Below are 24,371 nucleotides of genomic sequence, written 5' to 3'. Positions count from 1 at the left end.
TAATTCTTTTAAGAAAATGTTTATGGCATGAAATTTCCCCTAAATCTTTGAATATCTATAGCCTAAAGGATGCATTCTACTTTGTGAACAGATAGGTGTTCGGTAAGAGGTTTATAAATATAACTTTTCCTGCTTTCATTTATTTTAAGAAGGTTTTTTCACCTCATGACAGTCATTTGGGGCTGACAATGTTACCATGGTAACCATGCTCCAAAATGCTGGTCACCAGTAAATATTGATCCTTGGCACATCAGCGCCTTTCACTGCAGTGCTCACCCCCTTCCCAGAAGGGGGCTTTGCTCAGAAGCATTTGGGCCAAGGAGCCCACACCCCGTGGCGAGTAGGTACGGTAACAGAAATTGACTGGATTTTCCTCCCAGGAACCAGTCTAAGGATTCCATTGAGAATTCTGGCTCAGCCTACATCATTACGGCTTTGCATTTCCACAGACACACAGACAGGGCAAAACTTTATTTATTTTTTTTTCAGCTGCATTGTGAGAGCTCGGTGGCTCAGTCAGTGCACCACCTAAGGCATTGAGGGAAAATTTCAGATGTGAATGGACTTGCCTTCCCCAGAGGTAAAGAAGTTTGTAAATTAATTTTCAAGGTCCTTATTTCATGATTTTGAAATTAAAAGAAGATGCTTCTCCCCTGTAAGGAAGGCCAAGATTTGGGTCTGGGCAGTGTGCACTGGGAACTTAATGATTGACCTGGATCAGGTCCAGGGATGTCATGAAGCAGGTTGACCACAGTTGTCCACCTCTGTCCTGTAAGTGGGGAGAACCTCTGCCCTTCAGTGAGGATCTGTGAGGATGAGAAAAGGGAGACTGGTTAGAGAGAGTGGATCTGAGAACTTAGCCTCCTTGCCAAGAACTAATGGACAGTCTTCAACGTGCATGAGAAATATGCTCTGCTCGGGACCAGAGAATCCATGATGAGGCCTCCACAGACTTGATTTGGTGTCAGTCTATTGCCATGTGTGGGGACCTGGATGTGCTTACTTTACTCTCTGCCATAACTGAGAAAAAAAAAAAAACAACCTGCAAAGGTTCAATGAGACAGCAGTCGGGTCAAGCAAAAGGAATTTGAACCAAGATAACGTTAGTTACATTTTATCCACGTGTTCCTGAAGCCTGTGCACTTTCAGTTGAACAGATGTGACTTAGCCTTTCATCATTAGATTAAAATGGAATCAGATCAGCATAGACTTTGTATAATTAAGAAAATCTACATATACACATGGGCACGCAGGTATCTTTTGATAGGTCAAGAACTACTGACAGAATTAAAGGATAGTAAGATGTTTCCCTTTCTTATCATCTCTGTCCTGTGTCAGGAGGGGCCAATGTTTGTTTCAGTGAAGTATCCAGGGCGAAAGTGGAGTAGAAACCGTTCCCCTCTTGGTGAAAGCTTGCAGTTGTGGTGCTGACTGGGAGCCAGGCACTGTTCTTAAGTGCTCTGCAGCAAGATTTTGTTGAATGCTCCTTAACAGTCCTATCGGGTGAATGTGATTATAAGTCCCACTATATATTTGTGGCAACTGAGGCACAGAGAAGGGACTTGCCCAGGATCACACAGCTGGTTGGACAGGTCCCCTGTCTCTTGTGCAAAATGATGTACACCACAGCTCTTCTCCTCACCTCCCACCAGCTTCATGGCTCAGGGTCCTCTGGGCAAAATACTGCAGCAGGGAGGGGAGAGGATGTCAGGCTGTGGTATGCTGGAGTGGAAAAAAACAAAGGGAGGTCCTTAAAGTCGAGGCAAGAACAGTGTCTCCAAGGACGGTGCAATGTCTCACCAGTGAGGTAGTGGTCAGGCTCCCCAGCCTCAGAGGCCCGTCCAGGCTTTCTCTGCCGCCAGGGTCACGTTGCTCAACTGCCTGTAGGGAGCTGCAGCCCTGGAAAGGAGCCCAGGCTGTCGGGCTGCCAGGTCCTGGCTGGTTTTCTACTCAGCGACAGAGGCGAATGTCATTCCTCGGTAAGTTCTCCTTCAAATGACCTTTCTGAGATAAGTCCTATCTGTTTCACTGTCTGCACGCCTCAGTATTTCTTCATCAGCACCAAAAGGACATATCCTCTGATATCCAACCATTTCCCCGGTGTCCTTGGGTGCCGGTGACTGTTTGCACTCCTAGGGGAGTGGAGTCATTCCCAGTATTGCCTTTCTGACAGTGCTGTGACGCCCAAGAACAGACCGGCTTATCAGCAAAATGCATTTCTTTTTAGTTGATGCTGCCTGCTTTCCCGGGAGAATAAAGCTCTGTGTAAGCCAAGTACTATATGGGAAATACTTGGAACTGTGATGTCACCATCTGTTGTTGGAAACTGAAAAGCAGAGGGGACGTATGCCAACACCTTCTTTTGGAATTTATGTGCCCTTTCGATATAGGAACAGAGCTTCTTGCAGTTCGGACCTTTCCACCCTGGAGCATTTGGCCGTCACGATAATGAATGCTTTGGCCCCGAAACACGCGCTATCACAAACGTTTGTTTAGAATCAATACGACCAGACCAGTCAACGAGCTTTCTAAATCCAGATCAAGCCCTCTCGGCTAAACCTACAAAGTCAGGTCTCATAGATTTAGTTTTAAATTTAAAGCAATGCTTTAAAGCATAATTTAGCCCTGGCCTGTGCGGCTCACCTGGTTGGGCGTTGTCCCACCCATGATCGCAGTTCAGGTTCCCTGGTCAGGGCCCGCGTGGGAGGCAACCGATCCAGGTTTCCCTCTCACATCAGTGCTTCTCTCCCTCCCTTCCCCTTCCTCTAAAATCAATGAGCATGTCCCCAGGTGAGGATTAAAAAAATAAAAGTAAAATGCTAAAGCATAATGTACCTATTCTTCTGAAATCTTGAACTAAAAAAAAAAACAGTTGGGGATAATTGTTCATGTCTGCTTAAGGATGTTTTTATTTGAAAAGACATAATAGAAAGTAAAATTTTGTGTTTTTTACAACAGCTTTTAGTTAATTATTAAAACCAAAATGGGAAAATTTGTGTGAAAGAACTAAATAGTTCTGAAAGGTATTCTTTATATGAGGACTCAAAATAACGCATTTTGTTGGCATTATCAGACATTATTTGTATGCTTTGTGCAGGTGAGGTAGGGAGGAGACGTTCTGTCTCTGTCTAGACAATAATTCACTTCATTATCATTGTCTGACTTTTCCTTGTGTATGCTCTTTATGGATGACTGAGCCCTGCAATGCTATCTATGAGGCCTGAAATGTACCATTAGGGTCAGAAGAATTTGAGAGAATAAAAAATATATATCATCACCCTGGCCTCCCTCAGTTACCTATACCTGGGCAAAATCGTACCTGTTATCCATGAAGATGTGCAGAAGCCCAGCCCTGGCTCAGTTGCTGCTGCTGACCATGACCATGTTGCCCTAGGCCACGCAGGCCTCATCCATGGCGTTTAGAGTATTGAGGACAGAAGGAAGTTACAAACCGACTCTTGAAGAGCAGACCTGTGTTGGCAAGCACATAGTTCCAGGGAAAGACTAGTGAATGAAGAAGGATAAGTATAAATGAAGTCTAACTGGAACACTGACAGAGACGAAGTTCAAGTGTGCAACGAGTTAAATTGAAGCCAAGGTTCTCATGAAAGACTAATGTTGTCTAATAAAAGATAGTCGCTGCTCAAAACATGCTTCTTAACTGAATAAATCAGAAGCTGCTGGTCAGGGCTTCCTGGGTGGGGTGCAGTAGGGAACCAGCATGGGATGTGAAGGGTCCATGGAGAGGATAATTGCAGTTTGAACCAGGAGGTCTCCTTGGAAACAGGAACCAAGGAGCAGAACTAAACACAGAAGCCCAACTTGTCTGATAAGTAGGGTGGGGCAGAAATTGCTAGTTGCCTACCTAGTGTCTACTCTCCCATTTTACTGTAGGAACACAACCCAGATTTTAATCTGGGTGGCAATGTACCCAGCTTAAAGACTACATTTGTCAGTCACATTTGTAGCTGGACTGGCCATTGAGATATAAACAGAAGTTGTTGGGTGGGTCTTTTGTGAAGGCTCCTTGAGGGGAGCTGGACTACAAGCACATTCATTTTTTTCTCCTTCTTCCTTCCTTCTGTACCTTCCTGGAATAGGAAGATCAATGTGATGGCTGGAGCTCCAGCTGCCACACTGGACCATGAAGTGAATCTAAAGATAAAAGCTATGTAAGAATAGCAGAACATAAAGAAAAAGGAAACCTGGGACCTTGATGACATGATAGCTCCCACACCAGACAGATTCCAGCTGCCTTTTATATGATAGAAAAATAAGTTTCTATCTTATTGAAATCACTGTTGTTTTCTCATTTACCTGAGACAGCACAAGCCTAGGGATCTTGGGAAGGCTTTGACTACAGAGTGAAAAATTAGGAGGCTTTTTTTTTTTTGATGTGTTTATTTAAGTTACATAAGCTGTAAGATAAAGGTAATTTAAGATAAAAAAAAACACAGCCTCTGAGATCAATTATAAAAAAGAATCAAGGGGTTATAATATTGTGTTGTATGTTTATTTAGCTTAAACCAAAAAGAGGCTTTCTCTGTTATGTCACTGAAAAGTCCAGAAGTCAGGTAGGCTCATGTAGTAGCTGGACAAGTCAGTGAAGTCTCAGTGGCTTCATGGTACTGGTCTGCCGTGGCACTGTTTACCCTATCTGCAGTGGGTCTGCCTTGGGCCCGCCAGTAGTGTGTGGGTTCTTGACATCATGCAGAGAAGATTTCACAACACAAGTCCTGGTGATTTTGAGAGTATGTTTATTACAGCTGAGGACAGTGAAACAAGGAAGGGCTTATTAAGGTAGAAGAAGCAACAAGAGAGATTTAGTCAGGGAAAAGGAGGCCTTGAAGATAGATAGGTTCAGGGTGTAAGCTGGGGATGAGCTGCCTCTGCCCAATGCTTCCCTCTTTACAAGTCTCCTGGGGTCCCTTCCAGTTTAGGAGAAAAACAGCAGAGATGCAAGGCTTGGGTGTGCTGTAGTGAGATCCCCAAAAGTTCTTTATGGATTTTCTATTGGATTAAAGGTTCTTTTGGCTTTTTATCTTTCTTTGGTCCGCCCACCCAAATCCCAGGGGAGGGTCTTAACAGAATATTCATTAGCTTTTCAAAGAAAGACCAGGACTAAGGCCATTCTGTCCTGGGACCGTGTAGAATGTGTAAACCATTTATCCTAAGTGTCCTTGATTAAGGAAGATGAAACCTTGTGTTTCTTTAGCTGACTGTAAATTGCTCAAATCTTTTGGCCTTGTTTAGTTCTTTTGTTTCAGTTTCCCTTATTCCATTTGTCAAGGAATTTCCCTCGCTTCTTACTATCCTGTCACAGCACTGGCTTCATTCTTAGGCTGGCTCACCTGATGCCCTCAAGATCCCAGAGGCCCTTGGTAAAGCCGCCTTGCATCGGGGCCAGGGGGCCATCTCCAAACCAGTATCTGTGGCAAGGATGGCAAGGACCATGGAGCCCGCTGGATGGTGGAGGACTACCAAGGTCCACCCAGACAACGGCAACTACATTAATCCCTCCCAACTGCATGGGTGGGAAGTATGGAACCTTGATAGGAAGTGGAGGAAAGGGAATGCGTGTGGGGAGGCCGTCCCGTGTCCTGTATCTCTCCTGGCCTTTCCCGCCGTGTTATTTAAAAGTCTTCCACTTTTAAAAAGGCAAAGGCCTTTTGCTCCCAAATTCATTTTTACCAGCCAGTATGCTAATATTAGTTTGGGGTAAGGCATGGGATTTCCAGAGAATCTTTGCTATTCTTACTGTCATTCATTAATTCAACAATGAACTTTTCTGGGATACTGGCTATGTGTGATACAACCAGACGGTCTTGCCCGAGAGGATGGGCACATCTTAGCACATTATGATTAGTGGGTAGCCCACGGGGGCACACATACTGTTCATGAAGGTCAGAAGCAAGTACGAGGGTGTGGGAAATAGGACAGGTCAGCCTTGCTAGTGATGGGAAAATGGAAGGAGGAACTGGGTACTGGGGAGGCCCAGAGACAGTGAACATGTGTGGGCCCCTCACCAAGGCCCCTGGGGAGGTCGTTGGTTCTGTGAACCTGAGAAAGGGAAAGCAGGATGGGAGGGGCACAAGGAGGGGCTTCAAACTGTGCCTGTTTTGCTGTTTTACCAGGGCTGGCTTTTTGATAGGGGTTCTGAGTCCCCCCTGGAAGTCTCTGGGTAGAGTTAGTGGTTCTTAACTTGGGCTTTATGGGTATAATGCTAGGAAGTGAGAGAAATTCCTGAAACTCCCCGGGAGAATCTTCCCCAGTCCAGCTAGCCTGCTGCTCTCCTGACCCTGGAACAGCTTCCTGGGCTTTTCAGTTTATCATGACACAATTCTTTCTTTCTGCAAGAGTCAGGGAATAAGGGCTTCATAACCGAAATAGTTCACACAGCATGCTATTTGTCTCTATTTAAAATCATCTCCCATGGGGTTCAATTAACACTGTACATGTCAAATTATGTCACACCCATTACTTGCTCTAATTTGGCGAGGCTGGGTCAGGCAGTCCCTGAACTGACAGAGCTGTGCCCCTCCCAGCACACCGTCACAGCTGCAGTGCCCCACTGTCCTTGGCCTACGTTGCATCAGGGTGTAACATCGACTAGGACGTATAAGGCAGTGCTACAGGAAAGGTCAAGCTCATGACAACAGTGGCCTGTCATTAACCTTGTGTGTCAGATCTTTGCCCCTAGACCTGAAGGATGTGGGCTTGAATCATGGCTCTGTCATTTAGCAGACATGTGATCTTGGGCAAGTTCTTTAAATATTTTGAGTCTTATTTTCCACATCTGTAAACGGGAATGCTCACAACACTTCATTTATATGAGGATTAAATATGATAATATATATGAAGTGTCTGGCAGAATGCCTGTACTTAATAACAACTCAGTGCTAGCTATTTATTATTAGTAGTAGTATTTAATTTCTTATCTTGTTCAGTCCTTCAAAATTGGGGCTCCTCCCATGATTGCCCACAGGAAATATTTTACCAGGCCTCCAGAAACCGAGAGAAGGCAGTTGGCCCTTCCTGGAGGACATGCAGGGTAGCCAGAAGAACCACAATGATATTTTGACATCCAAATTATTTAAAAGGTGCCAGGAGTGACCTGGACTTCAAGAATAACTTTGTGTGGGTACAGAAGGCTTCTTTTTCTCCCTAGGAGTGAATCACCAGATGCCTTCCCATTCAATGAGTCTGCAGAGCGCTGAAGAAGCAGACATAAGGGTGCCAGTCATTCTCTACATGGTCTAAAGAGGTGAACTGAGGCACAGAGAAGTCTACACTCACACACACAGTTCTCTCCCCTACCTTGCAGAGAACTAGTGAAACTGTGGTGATGATAGAGCCAGAAGCAGAATCTGCTGCTCAGATGACTTGAAACTGAGACATCTGGGTCATAAACCACAACGGAAGCCAATATGGGGAAATTGCCTGGGGTTACTTTACATGCACAAAGACTATGCTTCTGACCCTCTTTCGCATTCAGAATCTCTGGGTAGTGTGGAAGCCCCTTCGTGAGCTCACCCAGGAGGAGGTGGTGTGCTGTGGAAAAAGCCCTGGGTTACAGTCAAGAGACCAGTCCTGTCGAACCAGCTGAGGGGCCTGGGAAAAGTTAGGTAACCTGGGATTATATTTCAGAAACAGAGGTGAGACTATGGACAATATCAGTGGTTCCCAAAGCTGCCTGCTCAGGAGAATCACTGTGTATGGTGTGTGTGTGTGTGTGTGTGTGTGTGTGTGTGTGTGTGTGTGTGTGTGTTGGGGACAAAAGATATGAGAGCTGCAGCCTGGGAACCCATATTTTGAACATGTTCTAGGTGATTCTGAAGAGCAGCCATAATTGGTAACCCCAGAGCAGATGTTATCTAAGATGCTCACAGAGCTCTGATGTTTTCTGACTCTGGAGTCCCTTTCAGCACATTCCACACTATTCAGTCCAGAGAAAATGGCAGCCCTCATAGTGGACCCCCAGGAGAAAGTCAGTGTGTGACTTCAGGGAGCAGCCAATGTGGCCCAGCGTCCTGCTCCAGGGCGGCCCCTTGTGCTTGGGCTCCAGGACAAACCTGTGTCTTGGCTGGTTCAGCTTTGGAGCCTGCAGATAGGGCTCTCTGGGGCCAGCAGTGCTGGGCCCTGACTGTGGTCATCCACTGCCTTGTTCCTGAAGATGTGGGCCTTGTCACCACTGTGCCGTGGTCTGGGACACAGAGTCAACCTCGAGTCTGAAAAGCACGTCAAGAATCTTGACAAGCAGGCCTTGCCTTATTGAGGCAGGTCTCCTTCACATGAGCTTTGGAATTCGGTCATGTGTCTCCAGTTGTCCCAGGACTGTGGAATGCTAAGGCTAAAGCTGCCTTTAGCTCTTCTTTTGAAAGTTTCAATTATGGCTTAATCCTGACATTCTTTGGCTTTAGTGAATGGGGAGGAGGCTTTTATGTTTTACACAGTGGCTCCCAGGGCTGACTTTAATCTGGAAATGTGTCTAGACTCCCTCCGAGTGGCAGAAAGAACAGGGGAGTGTGTTCCCTCACTGCCCGCAGGTACCCAAGCAGGAAGGGGGGCAGCATGCACGTGTGCTGTGGGGAGGAGAGGAGAGGGCATTCTGTTAAAAAAATAAATGAACATGTATTTTTTTAAAAAGGGACTTCTGATCAAGATGGTGGCATAGGTAAACATGGCTTCCCACCTCACACAATCACATCAAAATTACAACTAAAGTATAGAACCACCGTCACTCAGAAACATCAGAAATTGATTTGATTGGAAGTCTGACAACTATAGAATTAAAGAAACAACAACCGTCCAGACTGGTAGGAGGGGCAGAGATGTGGAACAGGCTGGTGTCAGATCCACATACAGTGGATAAAATATTGGGAGGGGTATCTTGGGAGTGAGGAGTCCCAGTCCCACTCCTGGTCCCCCAGCCCAAAGTTCCAGTGCCAGGAAGATAAGTCCCCATAACTTCTGGCTACAAAAACCAGCAGGGATTTAGTTGGCGGAAGACATTCCTGGAGTCCCAAGTAGTTCCTCTTCAAGAGCCCACGCAAGGATTTCCTCAGACTCACTCCCTCTGAGCTCTGGCATTGGGGTGGCAGCTTGGAAGGCACCAGTGGCACACAGGGAGGAACTGAAGTGTCTGCCATCAATGTGGGAGCTGGGAGACAGTTTTCTCTCAGGCAGAAAGGCAGGCAGAGGCCCTTGTCCCTTTGTTGAGCCCTCCCCTAATAGAACTACAGAGCCAGCAGGTGGGTGCCATGTCTGTAACACTATCAACCTGGCTAACACTGTTTCCCCTGCCTTGCAGGTCCCCTGAGACCTCATGACACCCAACTTGGGAGCCTACCCACACTGTTAACTGTGATTTTTCTGTAAGAATGGCTGATTTTTGCTCATGCTTCACAACTCCTTAAATCCTATCAAACAAGCAATGGACGATCTCAACCCCCAACCCCATACTTCTTATTAAGTGGCCCCAGGCCCAACATTAGCAGCAGCCAGACTAGATTCATAGCTTAGCTTTGTCTGGGAATCTTCAAGCCCAGCAAAAGTAGCAGCCATCTCAGATTGCTTTATGGCTTAGGAAGGGCAGCCAAGGCAAAACATAGGTGAGGGCTAACCTTGGTTTGCACCACCCAGGAAACCCCATGGCCAGTGCACCCAGTGGACATCTACAGACTATGTCAGAGCACCACCACCCTGCCCCTGCACACCTGATCCTCCACAGATGGTAGAAGTTGGTGGTCAGTGGTCACAGCTAATCCTTGCAGGTGGATGGCCTGGGTAAAGCGCTCCCATTGATCTGCCAACAGCAACCAAGGCTCAACTACAAGAGGAGGGTGTACTCAGCCCACACCCAAGGTGAACCTCAAGTACCCAGCTTGAGTGACAGGGAAGGCTGTGCCACCGGACCCTACAGGACACCTACTGCATTAGGCCAACTACCAAGACACAAAGTCAAAGCAACTCTACCTAATACATAGAAACAAACACAGGGAGGCTGCCAGAATGAGGAGACAAAGAAACAAGACCTGAATGAAAGAACAGATCAAAACTCCAGAAAAAGAACTAAACAAAATGGAGATAAACAATCTGTCAGATGCAGAGCTCAAAACACTGGTTATAAGGATGCTCAAGAAGCTTAGTGAGGACCTCAAGAGCATAAAAAAGATCTAGTCAGAAACGAAAAATACACTAATTGAAATAAAGAACAATTTACAGGGAAACGATAGCAGAATGAAGCTGAGAATCAAATTGATGATTTGAAACATAAGGAAGCAAAAAACAACCAACCAGAACAAGAAGAAGAGAATATTCAGAAAACAAGGATAGTGTAATCAGCCTCTGTGACAACTTTAAGCATTCCAACATTTGCATCATAGGGGTGCCAGGAGGAGAAGAGAAAGAGCAAGAAGTTGGAAATCTATTTGAAAAATGATGACAGAAAACCTCCCTAATTTGGTGAAGGAAATAGACATGTAAGTCCAGGAAGCACAGACAGTCCCAAACAAGATGGATGCAAAGAGGCCCACTCCAAGACACATCATAATTAAAATGCCAAAGTTAAAAATAAACTTAAAAGCAGCAAGAGAAAAGAAGTTAGTTACCTATAGGAGAGTTCCCATAAGACTGTTAGCTGATATCTCAAAAAAACTTTGCAGGCTAGACTGGTCTAGAATAATATTCAAAGTCATGACAAACAGGGACCTACAACCGAGATTGCTCTACCCAGCAAAGCTATCATTTAGTTTCGAAGGGCAAATGAAGTGCTTCCTAGATAAGAAAAAACTAAAGGAGTTCATATTACCAAACCATTATTACATGAAATGTTAAAGGGACTTATTTAAGAAAAAGATCAAAACTATGGACAATAAAATGGTAAAAAAAAAATACAAATCTATCAACAATTGAATCTAAAAAACAAACTAAGCAAAAAGAAGAAGAGACAGAACCATGGATATAGAGAGCATTTTGATGTTTACCAGATGGAGGTGTGAGATAAGGGGGAATGGGTAAGGACATGAATGGATTAAGAAGTACAAATAAGTAATTACAGAACAGCCACAGGGTTGTAAAGTACAGTATAAAAAATGGAGCAACCAAAGAACTTATATGCATGACCCGTGGACATGAACAATGGTGTGGGACTGCCAGAGGGAGTGGGGGTGCAGGGCGGAGGGGGGCAAAGGGGCAAAAACTGAGACAACTGTAATAGTGTAATCAATCAATAAAAAAAATAATAAACCTGATTTGGTTGATGTTAAACAAACAAACAAAAAACAGCCTCTAGGAGCCAAGTGTTGGCCCTGCCATTGTGATTTGTCAGGGCGTTGTGAATGGGGAGAGACGTGGGCAGGATGAGCTCCCAGAACATCCCAGGTGCAACACTGGCCCCACTGCTCAAGAACATATTCAATTTGGTGGTTAAGAATTTTGAGCCTTGTCCTTGAAAGTATCCTGGACCAAAAAGATCCATCCTGACCTCTAGGCTGTGCCATTCAAGGTAAAATCAAACCGACTCCTTGGCAAAGGTCAGCGGTAATGTCAGTAACATCCCAGACACCTGTTCCCATGGGATTCTTCTGCCAGGTGGCCAGATGGCTCATTACGCCAACACATAGCCCTCCAGGCCCAGTGCCATGGATGGTTGGCAACAGATAGCATGAGGGACCGGGACTCAATCTCATTCCTCAGAATATACCCCAGAGGATCCTGCCCATGATCCCCTTGCTGGGATCAGCAAACTTAAGGGAGACTAGGGAAGATTTCCTTAGAGTTTATTTCAAAGTGACTTCTAAACTTTAGAAAGGCAGTACAAAGTGAAATACTTGTTATTGCCAGGAAGTGGTTGAGTTCTCCCTGTCACCATAATGCCATTATTTGGTATTATTTCAAGTAAGTGATCTATGCATAACTCAGAGGGCTTCAATATTTTAAAATAAATACATAAACAAATTGGTGGTTGTCATCATACTTATTAACGGCCTCAACGGCACACAGTTCTGTTCTGGAAAACTGGCCATCAGCACCTGGCAGGAACTTGCACCGTTCTCGCTTAAATGTATCTGTTAATAGATGGTTTGACTGCACTGTTTTCCTTTGACTTTTCAAGCAGTAGTAATTCAACACTGAAAAGGAATGTGATGTTTGTAGCTTATGTTTCTCCTCAGGAACAAAGACATCTGGCAGCACATACTCACGGGTATGGATGTTCACACAGGTGTGGACCTGCCTTCAGAGTTATGCACAATTATTATTTTTTAGTTGGAGTGTGTGTCTGGGGGACAAAGCCACCTCGGCAGAGGGGGTGCTCCACGCCGCATCTTCCTCTATCCTAAGCCAGCTCCCTGTGCCGCTCCGGGTGTGAGCTACGCTTTCATCTGCCTCGCTGAGCTCACCCACACCCCTTCCTCCGCCGCCTCCCTCGGGTCTGACCGACCAGGAAGTCCCACCCCAGTAGAGAGGCTGACGGTGAGCATGTGCCCTGGCCCTTGAGGCGGATGGTGACCTCGAGGACAGGACTGAGGCTTGAGGCCACTTCACAGCATGACCATCTTTCCACTTTACACTTTGCCGTAGAACTCCATTGGTTTTCTTTGTCTCAAATACCCTCATCAGTCTGCATGTCTCCTAAAGTCTCTTCTGGTTTGCTACATCTGAGTCTGCTGAACACAGATAATAAAATGGTGGCTGAGACAAGAGGTTTGGCAACATTAGTTCCCAGTGATATGAGATATAGACAATATATGTGCAATTTTTCAACATGCACGTGGCCTAAACACTGTCACACGCATCTTGAGAATAGAGCGACTTTAATTTTTTTTTTAAGGAATCATTGTAATCCAACAAACACGAATCACCTGAGAACACTTATTCCTTTCCAGGCACTGTCATAAGACCATGAAATTCATTGTCAGAGAACCCCTGCCCTCTAGAGTTTCACAGTTTGTTGGAAAGAGATTCTTGTTAAAAAGGGAATGTTGGGTCCTTCTATCTAGGGGTCAGCCACAGCCTGCCAAGTGCCAGGAGAGCATGGAGCCACAGGCTGGCCGTGGCTCACACTCTCCTGGAATCAAATGTTCTCAAAGATTTGGAGGGAACATTGATTTTTTTTTTTAAATTAAAATAACCACAAACCTATTCTGGAATAACATAGAAAACCACATAGCTCACCCCATCCCCAATTGCATACCCTCCTTTACACATGTTTCCTCAGTGGATGGGGGCTGCTCCTTAAGGTAAGGGGTTGGGGGGGGGGGAACAGAGGAGCGGAGGACACGCGTGGGGAAGAGGGAGGACGCAGGGCCTGGCGGAGGGGCAGCGGAGCGGGAAGAAACAGCAAAACGGTGCCGGCCACAGACAGGAGCCTCCTGTCGGGGCTCGTGGGCCCACTCAGGGGGAGAAATACAGAAATGTCCTTGGGGACCTTGTAAACACCAACAGCTCTTCATTTTGTCTCAGAAATGAGGGAGAAACATTCACTGAGTGCTTCTGACAGGGAGGAGACACAGCCTTTGAAGCAAGCCAGGGTCTTCTCAGCGGCAGCCTTGTCCGCTTTGAAGTTCTCAGCCACTCTTCCCAGGAAGCGGGGAGGCTCTCCAGCGACTGAAGCAGAGAATTGGTGTAGAACAGAAAGAGCGGAGGGAGGCGCGCATGCCCTCCGGCACGGCAGCCTGGCAGGAAGCTCTGCTGAGTAACTTTGGTTTTAGTTGGAAACCTTCTGTCATGTTCCTGTGGTGGCAGCAGCCGTGGGGAGTGTGGTTTGATTTCCTCCTTCCTTGCAGTAGACAGGGGCGGTGGGCGAGGGGATGGAGCAAAGGACAAGTGGAGAAGTGACCTTGGGAGGAGGTGGAGGTCACCACAGAAGGTTTTCAATTCATAAAAGCACTTCTGCTGTGAGGAGCACTTCATTCGCCCATGGAACAGGCCACTAGAGATTCCAGAGGAGGGACCCGCCCAGGCCTCTTGACTTGTGGCTTTAATTATCCAGTTACTCATTGGTTTACTGTCATCCAAGTTTAATAATGACCTGTGAGCAAAAATGTTGCCCAGGCCCAAAAAAGAAAGGAAGAAATGAAATGAAACCACGCTGGGCTGCCTAGCAGGCTGAGGCCGAACCCTCAGAGCCCGCCAGCCTTGCAGAAGTGGGGACTGTGTGTTTTTTCTCCTCTTTCTTTGGAGCTGTGATCTTGAACTCAGGGCCTCAAGCACAGGCCAGTCAGGTCAAACTGGAAAAATTCAGGAGTCAACAGCTCAGAGAGAAATTTCACTAGCACAGGGCACCCTTGAATGGCAGAAGCCAGATTCACAAGCCTAGGAGGGTGTGGGTGAGGTGCTGGGACTCTGCCACCAGCTGCTCACCCAGTTTTTCACGGGAACTGGCAGATCTCCGTCAGCCCTGGCCCCCTGCCCATGCCCTGGGAGGAACGGGTGTGTTTGGATGGCGTCCTCCTCGGTGGGAATAGGCAGGTTTTTGTCCACCTGACCTTGAGCAAAGCCTGAAACTCACCATGCAGAGCTCAGGCTTCAATGCTGAGAAATGTGATCCTTGGACCTGAACACTCTGCTCTTTGTGTTTCGTACAACAGGATGGTCCTGCTCCTTGCTCAGCTCAGTGAACGTTCTGGCTTCAGCTTCCCTGCTGAGCACCTGCTGGTGGCTGTCGGTTCACTGGGACTCGCTGCCATTATATCTGCCTGGATTTATGTTTCATTTCCAGCCTCTCACCAGAGCTGCCGGGACACTTCTCCCCAACAAGGCTTTCCACCCAGAGGCTGCCAGGCCGGCAGGAAGGGGACCTCCAATCCATGTGTCATGAAAAATTTCATCCATACATACTTCTCTTCGAACCCCCCGGGCTATTTTAGTTTCCCTGAACCATAAAAGCCAGAGGCGCCATCAGCCTGCTCCTCCTCAGGAGCAGGGCGCCCGCCTGAGTGCCCCAGGATCCCCAGCACACTGGTTTCTTTGTGAGGTCATCTCTGCGGTGGTACCCGGCACTCTGGCCTCCTTCCTGGTAGCTTCACGCATTCTGGTTTGCCAGAGTTCTGAAGCCGTTTCAGTTTAGTAAAAACGTCCGGGCATTCTGAGCATACACCCCTGTGCTCCGCGTGGTGGAGGACACGGAAGTCCCCAGGGGACTTATTGAAGACTTACTTAAGACTTATCAAAGTTGTGTCCACCCAACGAGAACCCTCAAAAGAAAGAGTTCTATTGTCAATTAGATTGGGAAGTCTTAATGACTGAAAACACGTGTTTATAAAAGGGGTGGGCAAAAGTATAGATTTATAGTTGTGAGTACGTGGATCAGTTTATTCTTATATTATTAATTATTGAGTTATTTATTCATATTACAAGTGTAAACCTACTTTCGACAATCCCATATTAAAGGCTCTGAGAAGTCCTGTACTCGAGAAATTCTGTCCCTTTTTTTAAACCCACCATTTCCCAACCATGGCATAACACTGACCATGGTCTCTTTTCATAGCATACCCACTTACATCTCAAGGAACTAGCTAATATCTTTCAGAATGTAGTTTAGGAAAGGAGGCACCTCAATCTCTAAAGCGTATGTGGACATAGGTGGAGGCATCTTTGGTCAGCACAAAGGTGGGGAGGTGCTACCGGCATTTAACGCAGGTGGAAGCAGCGATGCTACACGTTCTGCAAAGCAGCCCGGTCTCCATTAGGCCAAGAAGTGCCCTGCCCCCGGTGCCCGCGGCGCTTTCTCCCCCACTGCGAGGCAGCGGTTGGACGAGGGCTCCGCACTGTGTTTTTAAAACCTCCTCTGCAGGTTTAAACACCTCCGTTGCTATTTTTTGCCCTCCTCCCGCCCCCACCCGCACCCCCTTCCTTACTTCCCCCTGTTCGGGGCGCCTGCCTGGGGTTACTGCGGAGAGTTCATTCTTGGCCTGTCGTGGGTCTGGTCCCATTCGGAGGCTACTACGGAGAGGAAACGCGGACGTGGCCTTCACCTCTCCTCCCCCGGCAGGGAAAGGGGTGTGCATGGCTCAAGCCTAAGAGAAAACACCAGGAACTCAGCCAAGGTCAGGGGACTTGAGAAGTGAGAACGGCAGGCGCCGATCTCCGTTCTTCCGGACGAAGCGGCGGAGACGCCGGCATCCACAACCCGCGACTCCCAGTCCAGGGGTTCGTGTGTCCCTGCTTCTGTCAAAACAGAAAACGCCCATGGCAACCGGCGAGTGTTGCCTGAAACCGCGGTGTGTGTTTAACAAAACAAGGGCGGCTCATTGATACAGTCAATCCGGGAGGTTCTGGCTCCGAGCCCGGGAGGCAGCAGGTCCCCGCTGGCGGGGAGGACGGGTCTGGGCCGCCCCGGCTGGGTTTCCGGTACCGCCCGCAGGGAGGGGTCGCGGGGCGGGGCCGGAGGGGCCGCGGGGCGGGGCCTGGGGGAGGGGCGGGGCGCCCGGCGGTCCGCGCGCAGCCGAGGCTGCCGCGCGGGCGGGGGAAGTGAGTAACCGACTTCGGCCGAGAAGCGTGACGTCACCAGCCTCCTGCCGCACTCAGCTCGAGAGGCAACGCCTGTCAACTTGCAACGATCCTCTCCCAGCCCAGAGCGTTTCACATACGTTGCCTCTGTGGCTGTTTCCCGCTTCCTTTTTTTGAAAAGGGTGTGGTGCATTTTTTAATTATTATTTTGAAAATGACTCTTAGGGCAAAGTCTTGCCAAGTGTGCAGTTCAATAGCCCCATTTTATAGATGAGGACACTGAGCTCCAGTTAGATCAGATTTAGGGCCACACTGCCCGGCAGCTGCCAAGCCAGGGAGAGAGCCCTGGGGCCCCACTCCACATTCACTGTGGTTTTTCCTTCCTTGATACCCATTAAAGCAAAAGGGTGATTATTCTCTCTGTTAAGAAGAATTATTAAAACTTGGGGTGGAGGGCAAAAAACTCTCAATATTAAAATAAAACAACGTCTAACAAGCCCATCTGGGGGTCATCTGGCTCCCTAGGGGAAGGTAACTTCTGCTTGCTATTTACTATCAAATGGAGTCCAAACATGCATAACTCTGTAAAACTAGATGATACTGTATAAAAGCTGTTAAAATGTAAATGACTCTTCTGTTCACTAGAGATGCAAATGATTTCTGTCTGGTAGAACAAAATAACCCTGAGGTTACAGTTTTGTTACTCTGCAGGACATTAACCAGTTTTGTATCTAACTTTGCAATCTTACTTCAGCATCCCTTTGTGTTCTCGGAGTTCTCACATCCTCTTTTACAGTAGCGTTGTAATCCTGCAGATTCCTTTATTAATGAATTATTGAAATCATTGGCATACCATCTTTTGTCAAGGCTTCATATTCCTCTTCCTCTATAGTCCCCTCCCTCACCCACTGTCAGCTACAATGCACACTACACACCCACCGCTGATTCTCTGGCCCGAGGGGAGCGTACCTAGAACATTGGGGGGACCTGGGGATATGCATGTGCTCCCTACCTTTGCAGAGTAAAGGAAATCTCTGTGATTGTCAGAAACACACTAGAACTGTCAAAACTGCAAACTCAACGTGTTACTTCAAGTAATCTGTTCCCCTCCCCTCTCACATGTTTTATCCTTTTTATTGAATTTATTGGGCTGTCACTGGTTAACAAAATTGTACATGTCTCAGTCCTGATTGGGCAGCTCAGCTGGTTAGAGCATTGTCCTGATAAGCCAAGGTTGTGGATTCGATCCCCCTTCAGCGCACACACAAGAATCAACCAATGAATGCATAAGTGGGACAACAAATCGATGTCTCTCTCTCCCCCTTCCTCTCTCTCTAAAATCAATCAATCAATCAATAATTTTTTAAAAAGGAAAGGAAAGCATCATTAAAAAATGCCTGTTGCAGGTGCACAATTCCACAACACATCATCTGTGCACTGTATTGTGTTTTCACCCCCAAGCCAAGACTCTGTCCATCGCCATTTATCACCCTTCTCCGCCCCGCTCCCTGCAGTCCGTACACTGTTGTCCATGTCCATGAGTTTTTTTTCTCTTTTTCTTTTTTCTCATTCCTTCCACCCACCCAACCAACTCACCAATCCCTCCCCCCAACAGCTGTCAGCCTACTCTGTCTGTGGGTCTGTCTCTATTTTGCTTGATAGTTCATTTTGTCACATTTTAATTATGTCAGGTCTGTGATCAGCGGCGAAGGGCTCTGGCCCTCAGGACAACTACTGTGCCTTCAAATACCCAGCCTTCAGTCTCTGTGAAGAACCTCTGGTCAGACATACAGTCATACCTATGACCCCACCACCCTCGGCTGAGCACACGGCCCGGCAGCAACTCACTTACTTGTTGGTTGGCCAGGGAAGGCTTAGCCCAACTATACCAATGAGATCCTCTGGTTTGGCAAACTTGACAAGGAGAGTTAGAGGGAACACTTGGTAGTAAATGAGACTGAGACAAGGCAGGCGTTTGAGGTCCTAAAGCAGTAGATGCTTAAATAAAGTAGCAGGAAGAACAGAGGCAGAAAAAGGAATACCCGAGTTGCCCTAGTAGCAGACAAGGGCAAGGACTGATGGAGTCTGCTGCTGCTGCTGCTGCTGCTGCTGCTGAGCTAGACGGGAGATGGAGTGTCTCCTTTTTTGAAGCTCTGTCTGATCATGTGGACGAAAAAAAAAAGGGTTTTACAGAAAGTAACCTCACAGGGTGAGCTGATCATAAATTCCTAAATGGGTAGGTTATAGTGGGTAGTCATGCCCCAGGCATGGAACTTCTTTGGAGAAAGGTTTATCTCTGCCTTAAACAATCCCTGTCCATTGTTCTTATGCATCTAGGTTAACACACTTTTGAAGTAGGTGTGACCACCCTCCAAGAGCACGTGATCTTAACTACCCTGTAGTCCAGTCCTTGCTTTCTTTCTCCCACCTTCCTGTCATCTTCCTTAAATCCCCTCCTTAATTTCAAATGCACAGAATAAACTGCAAAACTGTTATTCTCTGGGGCATTTGAGATCTCGCTTCTAGGTATTTGAGCCACAGTTTTGGCTCAAATAAAGTCATAAAAATTCTCTACAGTTTAGAAGTTTATTACGCAGACAGTCTTGAAAGACTTCCTGAGCTTTGTCTTGGACTCTGTCAGGCTCCGCTCAGGTTCAACACTCCTATTCCCCCCAATAGGCTGAGCCATGTGACTTGTCCTGGGTTGCCCTTAGACCCATCATTTGGTCTATAGCCCTTACTTTCTTACCTGTATGTGGCCCTAAAATAAATCCCACAAGCTGGAGGGAACCTAGTGAATCTCTGCTCCTTCTAATAAAATTGTTTTAAAAAAAACCTCTCAGCTTTTCTAGTAACTTAAGTACTAATACAAGAGTTTTATTACTTTTTGTTCTGCCAGTTCTCTCCAGGATCATTAAGAATTTTCTAGGAAAGAGCAAGTTTCCTTGATGAGAGCTGCCCTCCCTCTCCGTCTCCCTCCATTCATTTATGTTCAATCATGAATTCATTCTCTCCATAAGCACACCATGGATTCTAAAATGAGTAAGGCAATATTCATGCTATGAAGGAGCTCACAATCTTGCAAGTGTTAAAAGAGGGCTTGGTGCAGGAGTGAAGTGATAGGATGGGTGTTGTGTGCACTCTGAGGTGGGAGTCCCAGAACCTGGGTGTCAGCATGGAGTGGGGAGGGGCTCACTCATGGCCTGCATTGGCAGTTTCTCTCTCTGGCTCTCCCATGACCCTTGCCTTTCATGCCTCTGGCCTGGAACCACTTGTAACCAAAGCCATATGTTCAAGTTGGATTAATTAAAAGGGGGCCTCAGCAAATTTCTGGTGTTGCTTCAGATGCTTTTGTGATATAATATCTTTAATATTTGTTACTGTGTGTTGTTTCTTATGTTTAACCCTGTGGCTGAGATTTTTATTAGTCTTTAAAATGTAAATGGTGAAAGACTTGAGAGGTCTTGATTGTTAAAAATAATGGCTTATTCTATGAGAATATATCTTCTCTCTTCCTTGTTGGTCCTCAGAGGGTCCAAAGTCCTGATTTTTAATGACTGCAATCTTAACTATAATATTATTTGTAAAAATTTATTTATTTTTGAATTATATTTTATTGATTATACTATTATAGTTGCCCCAGCCAGGGCTTCTTCTTTTTCTTAAATAAGACCCTTTAACATTTCACATCATAATGGTTTGGTGATGATGAACTCCTTTAGTTTTTTCTTTTCTAGGAAGATCTTCATCTAATTTTGGATTCTAAATGATAGCTTTGCTGGGTAGAGCACTCTTGACTGTAGGGCCCTATTTGTCATGACTTTGAATATTTCTTGCCAATCTCTTCTAGCCTGCAAAGTTTCTTTTGAGAAATCAGCTAACAGTCTTATGGGAACTCTCCTATAGGTAACTAACTTCTTTTCTCTTGCTGCTTTTAAGTTTTTCTCTTTATTTTTAACTTTTGGCATTTTAATTATGATGTGTCTTGGAGTGGGGTCTTTTTGCATTCATCTTGTTTGGGATTCTCTGTGCTTCCTGGACTTACATGTCTATTTCCTTTACCAAATTAGGGAAGTTTTCTGTCATCATTTTTTTCAAATAGATTTCCAACTTCTTGCTCTTTCTCTTCTCCTCCTGGCACCCCTATGATGCAAATGTTGGAATGCTTAAAGTTATCACAGAGGCTGATTACACTATCCTTGTTTTCTGAATATTCTCTTCTTCTTGTTCTGGTTGGTTGTTTTTTGCTTCCTTATGTTTCAAATCATCAATTTGATTCTCAGCTTCATTCTGCTATCGTTTCCCTGTAAATTGTTCTTTATTTCAATTAGTGTATTTTTCGTTTCTGACTAGATCTTTTTTATGCTCTTGAGGTCCTCACTAAGCTTCTTGAGCATCCTTATAACCAGTGTTTTGAGCTCTGCATCTGACAGATTGTTTATCTCCATTTTGTTTAGTTCTTTTTCTGGAGTTTTGATCTGTTCTTTCATTTGGGCTATGTTTCTTTGTCTCTTCATTTTGGCGGCCACCCTGTGTTTGTTTCTGTGTATTAGGTAGAGCTCCTATGACTCCCTGTCTTGGTAGAGTGGCCTAATGACCAGCAACCTCTGTCCCCTGCCAAGGATCAGCTGTGCAGGGGCAGGGTGGTGGTGCTTTGACATAGTCTGTAGCTATCCACTGGGTGCACTGACCCAGGAGTTTCCTGAGGGGTGGAGACCAAAGTCAGCTCCCACCAGCTCCCATGGTGGCCAGGGGCCACCACGCCTGGGCTATAAAGCAATCTGAGATGGCTGCTACTCTTGCTGGGCTTGGAGATGCCCAGGTGAAGCCAAGCTATGAATCTAACCTGGCTACTGCTAGCACTGGGCCTGGGGCCACTTAGCAAGAGCTACAGAGGCTCAGGGCTCAGGGCTTACTGAGATTGTCTGTTGCTTGTTTGATAGGATTTAGGAATTTGTGAAGCATGAGCCAAAACCAGCTATTCATATGGAAAAGTCGTGGTTAACAGCTTGGGTGGGTCTGTGAATTGGGTGGGATGGAGCCTCAGGATCTTTAGGGCAGGGCAAACAGTGTTAGCCAAGTTGATAGTGTTTCATGTATGACACTCACCTGCTGGCTCTGTGGAAGGAGGGTTTAGACAAGGGATAATGACCTTTCTGCCTGGAAGAAAGCTGTCTCCCAGCTCTTACCTTGATATCAGACCCTTCACTTCCTTCCTGTATGTCACTGGTGCCTTTCAAGCTGCTACCACAGTGCCAGAGCTCAGAGGGAATGAGTCTCAGAAGGTGAGTCCATGTGTGAGTTCTTGAAAAGGAATGGTTTGGGACTCCAGCAGTGTCTTCCACTGACTGAGTCCCTGCTGGTTTTTGCAGACAGAAGTTATGGAGACTTTTATTTATGTCACTGGAACCCTGGGCTGGGAAGCCATGTATGGGGCTGGGACTCCTCATTCCTGAGATATCCTTCCCTAATTCTTATCCACTACACATGGATGCATATGGGACCAGCCTGTTCCATGTTTCTGCCCCTCCTACCAGTCTAGGTGGATGTGGTTTCTTTAATTCCTTAGTCGTCAGACTTCCATTTGACTTGATGTGATGGCTCTGAGTAATGGTTGTTCTATATTTTAGTTGTAATTTTGATGTGGTTGTGCAAGAAGGTTTACCTATGCTGTCATCTTGACCGGAAGTCTCTTAACTATAATCTTATGTAAGATGGGAGATGACTAATCTTAACTGATTTTAGGAAGTGGTATAAGAACAGGCTGTGCTATGAACTCAAAATCCTGATCCTCAGTTCTTAGTACCAAGCTGAAGAAAAGAATTAAATTCCCAGTCCAGTTTCTAACTGCAGGTGTCCAAGCACCCAAGATGCCAGGAAGAAGGAAAAGGATGTGCCCTTTTTAGCAATGGGCCCCTGAGATTTGGTCCAGGCCTGAGCCGGCAGATGAGGCCAGCAGCATTTACCCAGAGAGCACGTATACACATGGATCCCACTGTGTCCCTAGACAGCAGAGCTTGACAGGGGCAGTGGTGCCACTGCCCTGGCCATTCTCCTGCTCTCCCACACAGATCAGCACACCAGTGCTGGTGACATAATGGCAGGGTTGGTCATTATTATACAGAAAAGGCATATTGTCACAGTGATGAAGAGTCCCTGTACCTTGTGCAGGTCCCCTAAAATGCAGGTCTCATTCTCAACTTCCTCCTCTGCAGTATGAGAAGGGAAGCACCTGCTTCCTAAGGTGACAATGACAGAGTATATGTGTGAGTGTTTGAGTGTGCACATAAAGGACCTGCTCTGCTCTCCTGGCTGTGAGGCCTGGCCTTTCCCTGAGGCCTCCAATCCCTAGGCAGGGTGGGGGTGGGGGTGAGGTGCTGACAGCTGTGCCCCGCACCCCCCACCACCACCCAGTATAGTAATATCTATTTGCATATCTTGCTGGGCCAGTTTTGCATGGAACTGGATTCCCTCATTTCCTGCTTAACATCTCTTTGCATCCAGCTCTCCTGTCCAGGGAAATTTGGCCATGATTTCAAATCAGCAATTATGATTCAGAAGACATGCTTATCCAGAGCTCCAAGGTGCCTGCCACACTGTACAGCAAGGGACCACAGCCTTAGCACCTCCCTTGCCTTATCTGGACTGTTCTAGCTTTCAACTTGGAAACAAATGAATTCTGTTCCATCTCTCTCCTAGTTTCCTTTTCTATCATGTATGTGTCTCTCTAATGAACAGCACAAATACTAGTAAACCAGGTTTGCCTCCTGGGCAGGATTTATGAAATCCACGTGTCCCTGGATGTAACAGCTTTAAAACTTTGTTTTGGCTGCTCAGCATTGTCCTGATTTTTCTCAGAGCATTGCCCCTCCCCTGCTCACTGCTGAGGCTGACTGCACCCCAGCTCAGCACAGAAATCCACTGGGCTGGTCAGCAATGTGTTCAGGGATAGGCCCAGGCTTAAGTCCTGCAAAGAGTCGGTCCCAGGATTTGTGCTGACACTATTAGCAGAGAGGGTCTGGTTTTCCACAGGGCTTGCGAAACTGGAACAATGTGACAGACACTAAGGCTTCTGGTGGCCACCTTGACACCACCTGGGGAGGGAGAGGCAAATAGAAAAAAGCAAATGTGAGAGATATTCTTGGTGACACTGTTTAAGCACGTGAATCCAGCTGTGTGTGAAGCCTCTGGTTATATGAGCTGGTGAATTTTGTTTTTTGCTTAAGTCTTTTTGAATTGGCATTTATATCGTTTTCAATTTAAAGAGAGCTGGCTGCTAGCTGGATGAAGTGTAAACTGATTTCTGGCAATCAAAGACAATGCGTTCCTTCAGGTAAAAGAGAGAAAATAAGAGGTGAGGAAGAGAATAACAGCGAAACCTGGGCAGAGAGGCTGGAGTCTGTGAAATATGGCCTTACATTTTCTCTCTGCTTATTAAAACCATTCATTCCCCTCTTTCCCTCAGAACCTTGTAATCTGTGTCTACTGTGCCTTCAGCAGCACACCCTTGAAAAGGAGACTTGGAGAGACTTGCTCTGGTCATGGAGAACCTTTAGAACATAGTAGGTTTTCTCCCCAAGGGTCCTTTCCTTGAGAATCCCTCCAGAGACTGTTCTGACCCCTAACCGTCACTCCAAGCTGACAGGCAGCGGCCGTGGGGAAGGAGATCTGGTTCCCCCATTACCGACTTGGAAAAACAGTTCTTGGAGTAAGCCTTCCACTTCCAGAAGTCTTCAAACAAGCAGCCTCATTCCCCATCCAGGTGCCAGGGAGAATTAGATTCGGCTTTTAATGGCCGCACCCTCCACCCCCAAAGGAGTTTAAACAAGATACAAATCTATTTTCTTCTCATGTAAATGAAGTTTGGATTTAGGCTTCCTGAAGTTGTCAAGAACCCAGGATCTTTTTATCTTGCCTTC

At 46.4% G+C, this 24,371-nt stretch overlaps 1 long non-coding RNA gene across 1 annotated transcript; it reads left to right on the top strand.

The window, feature by feature from the left end:
• The first annotated feature begins 1,788 nt into the window (after positions 1–1,788).
• LOC119056949 (uncharacterized) lies at positions 1,789–11,157 on the top strand. Its single transcript, XR_005083978.2, has 3 exons — positions 1,789–1,979; positions 7,169–7,655; positions 9,311–11,157. It is a non-coding gene; the product is annotated as an uncharacterized LOC119056949 (long non-coding RNA).
• Positions 11,158–24,371: the final 13,214 nt, after the last annotated feature.

Source organism: Artibeus jamaicensis, unplaced genomic scaffold, assembly GCF_021234435.1.
Source record: "Artibeus jamaicensis isolate MK-2021 breed Jamaican fruit bat unplaced genomic scaffold, CSHL_Jam_final contig_548, whole genome shotgun sequence".
NCBI classification, from domain to species: domain Eukaryota; kingdom Metazoa; phylum Chordata; class Mammalia; order Chiroptera; family Phyllostomidae; genus Artibeus; species Artibeus jamaicensis.
Note: the sequence above shows the minus strand (reverse complement) of the source record. Positions and strands in the feature narration are given on the sequence as shown.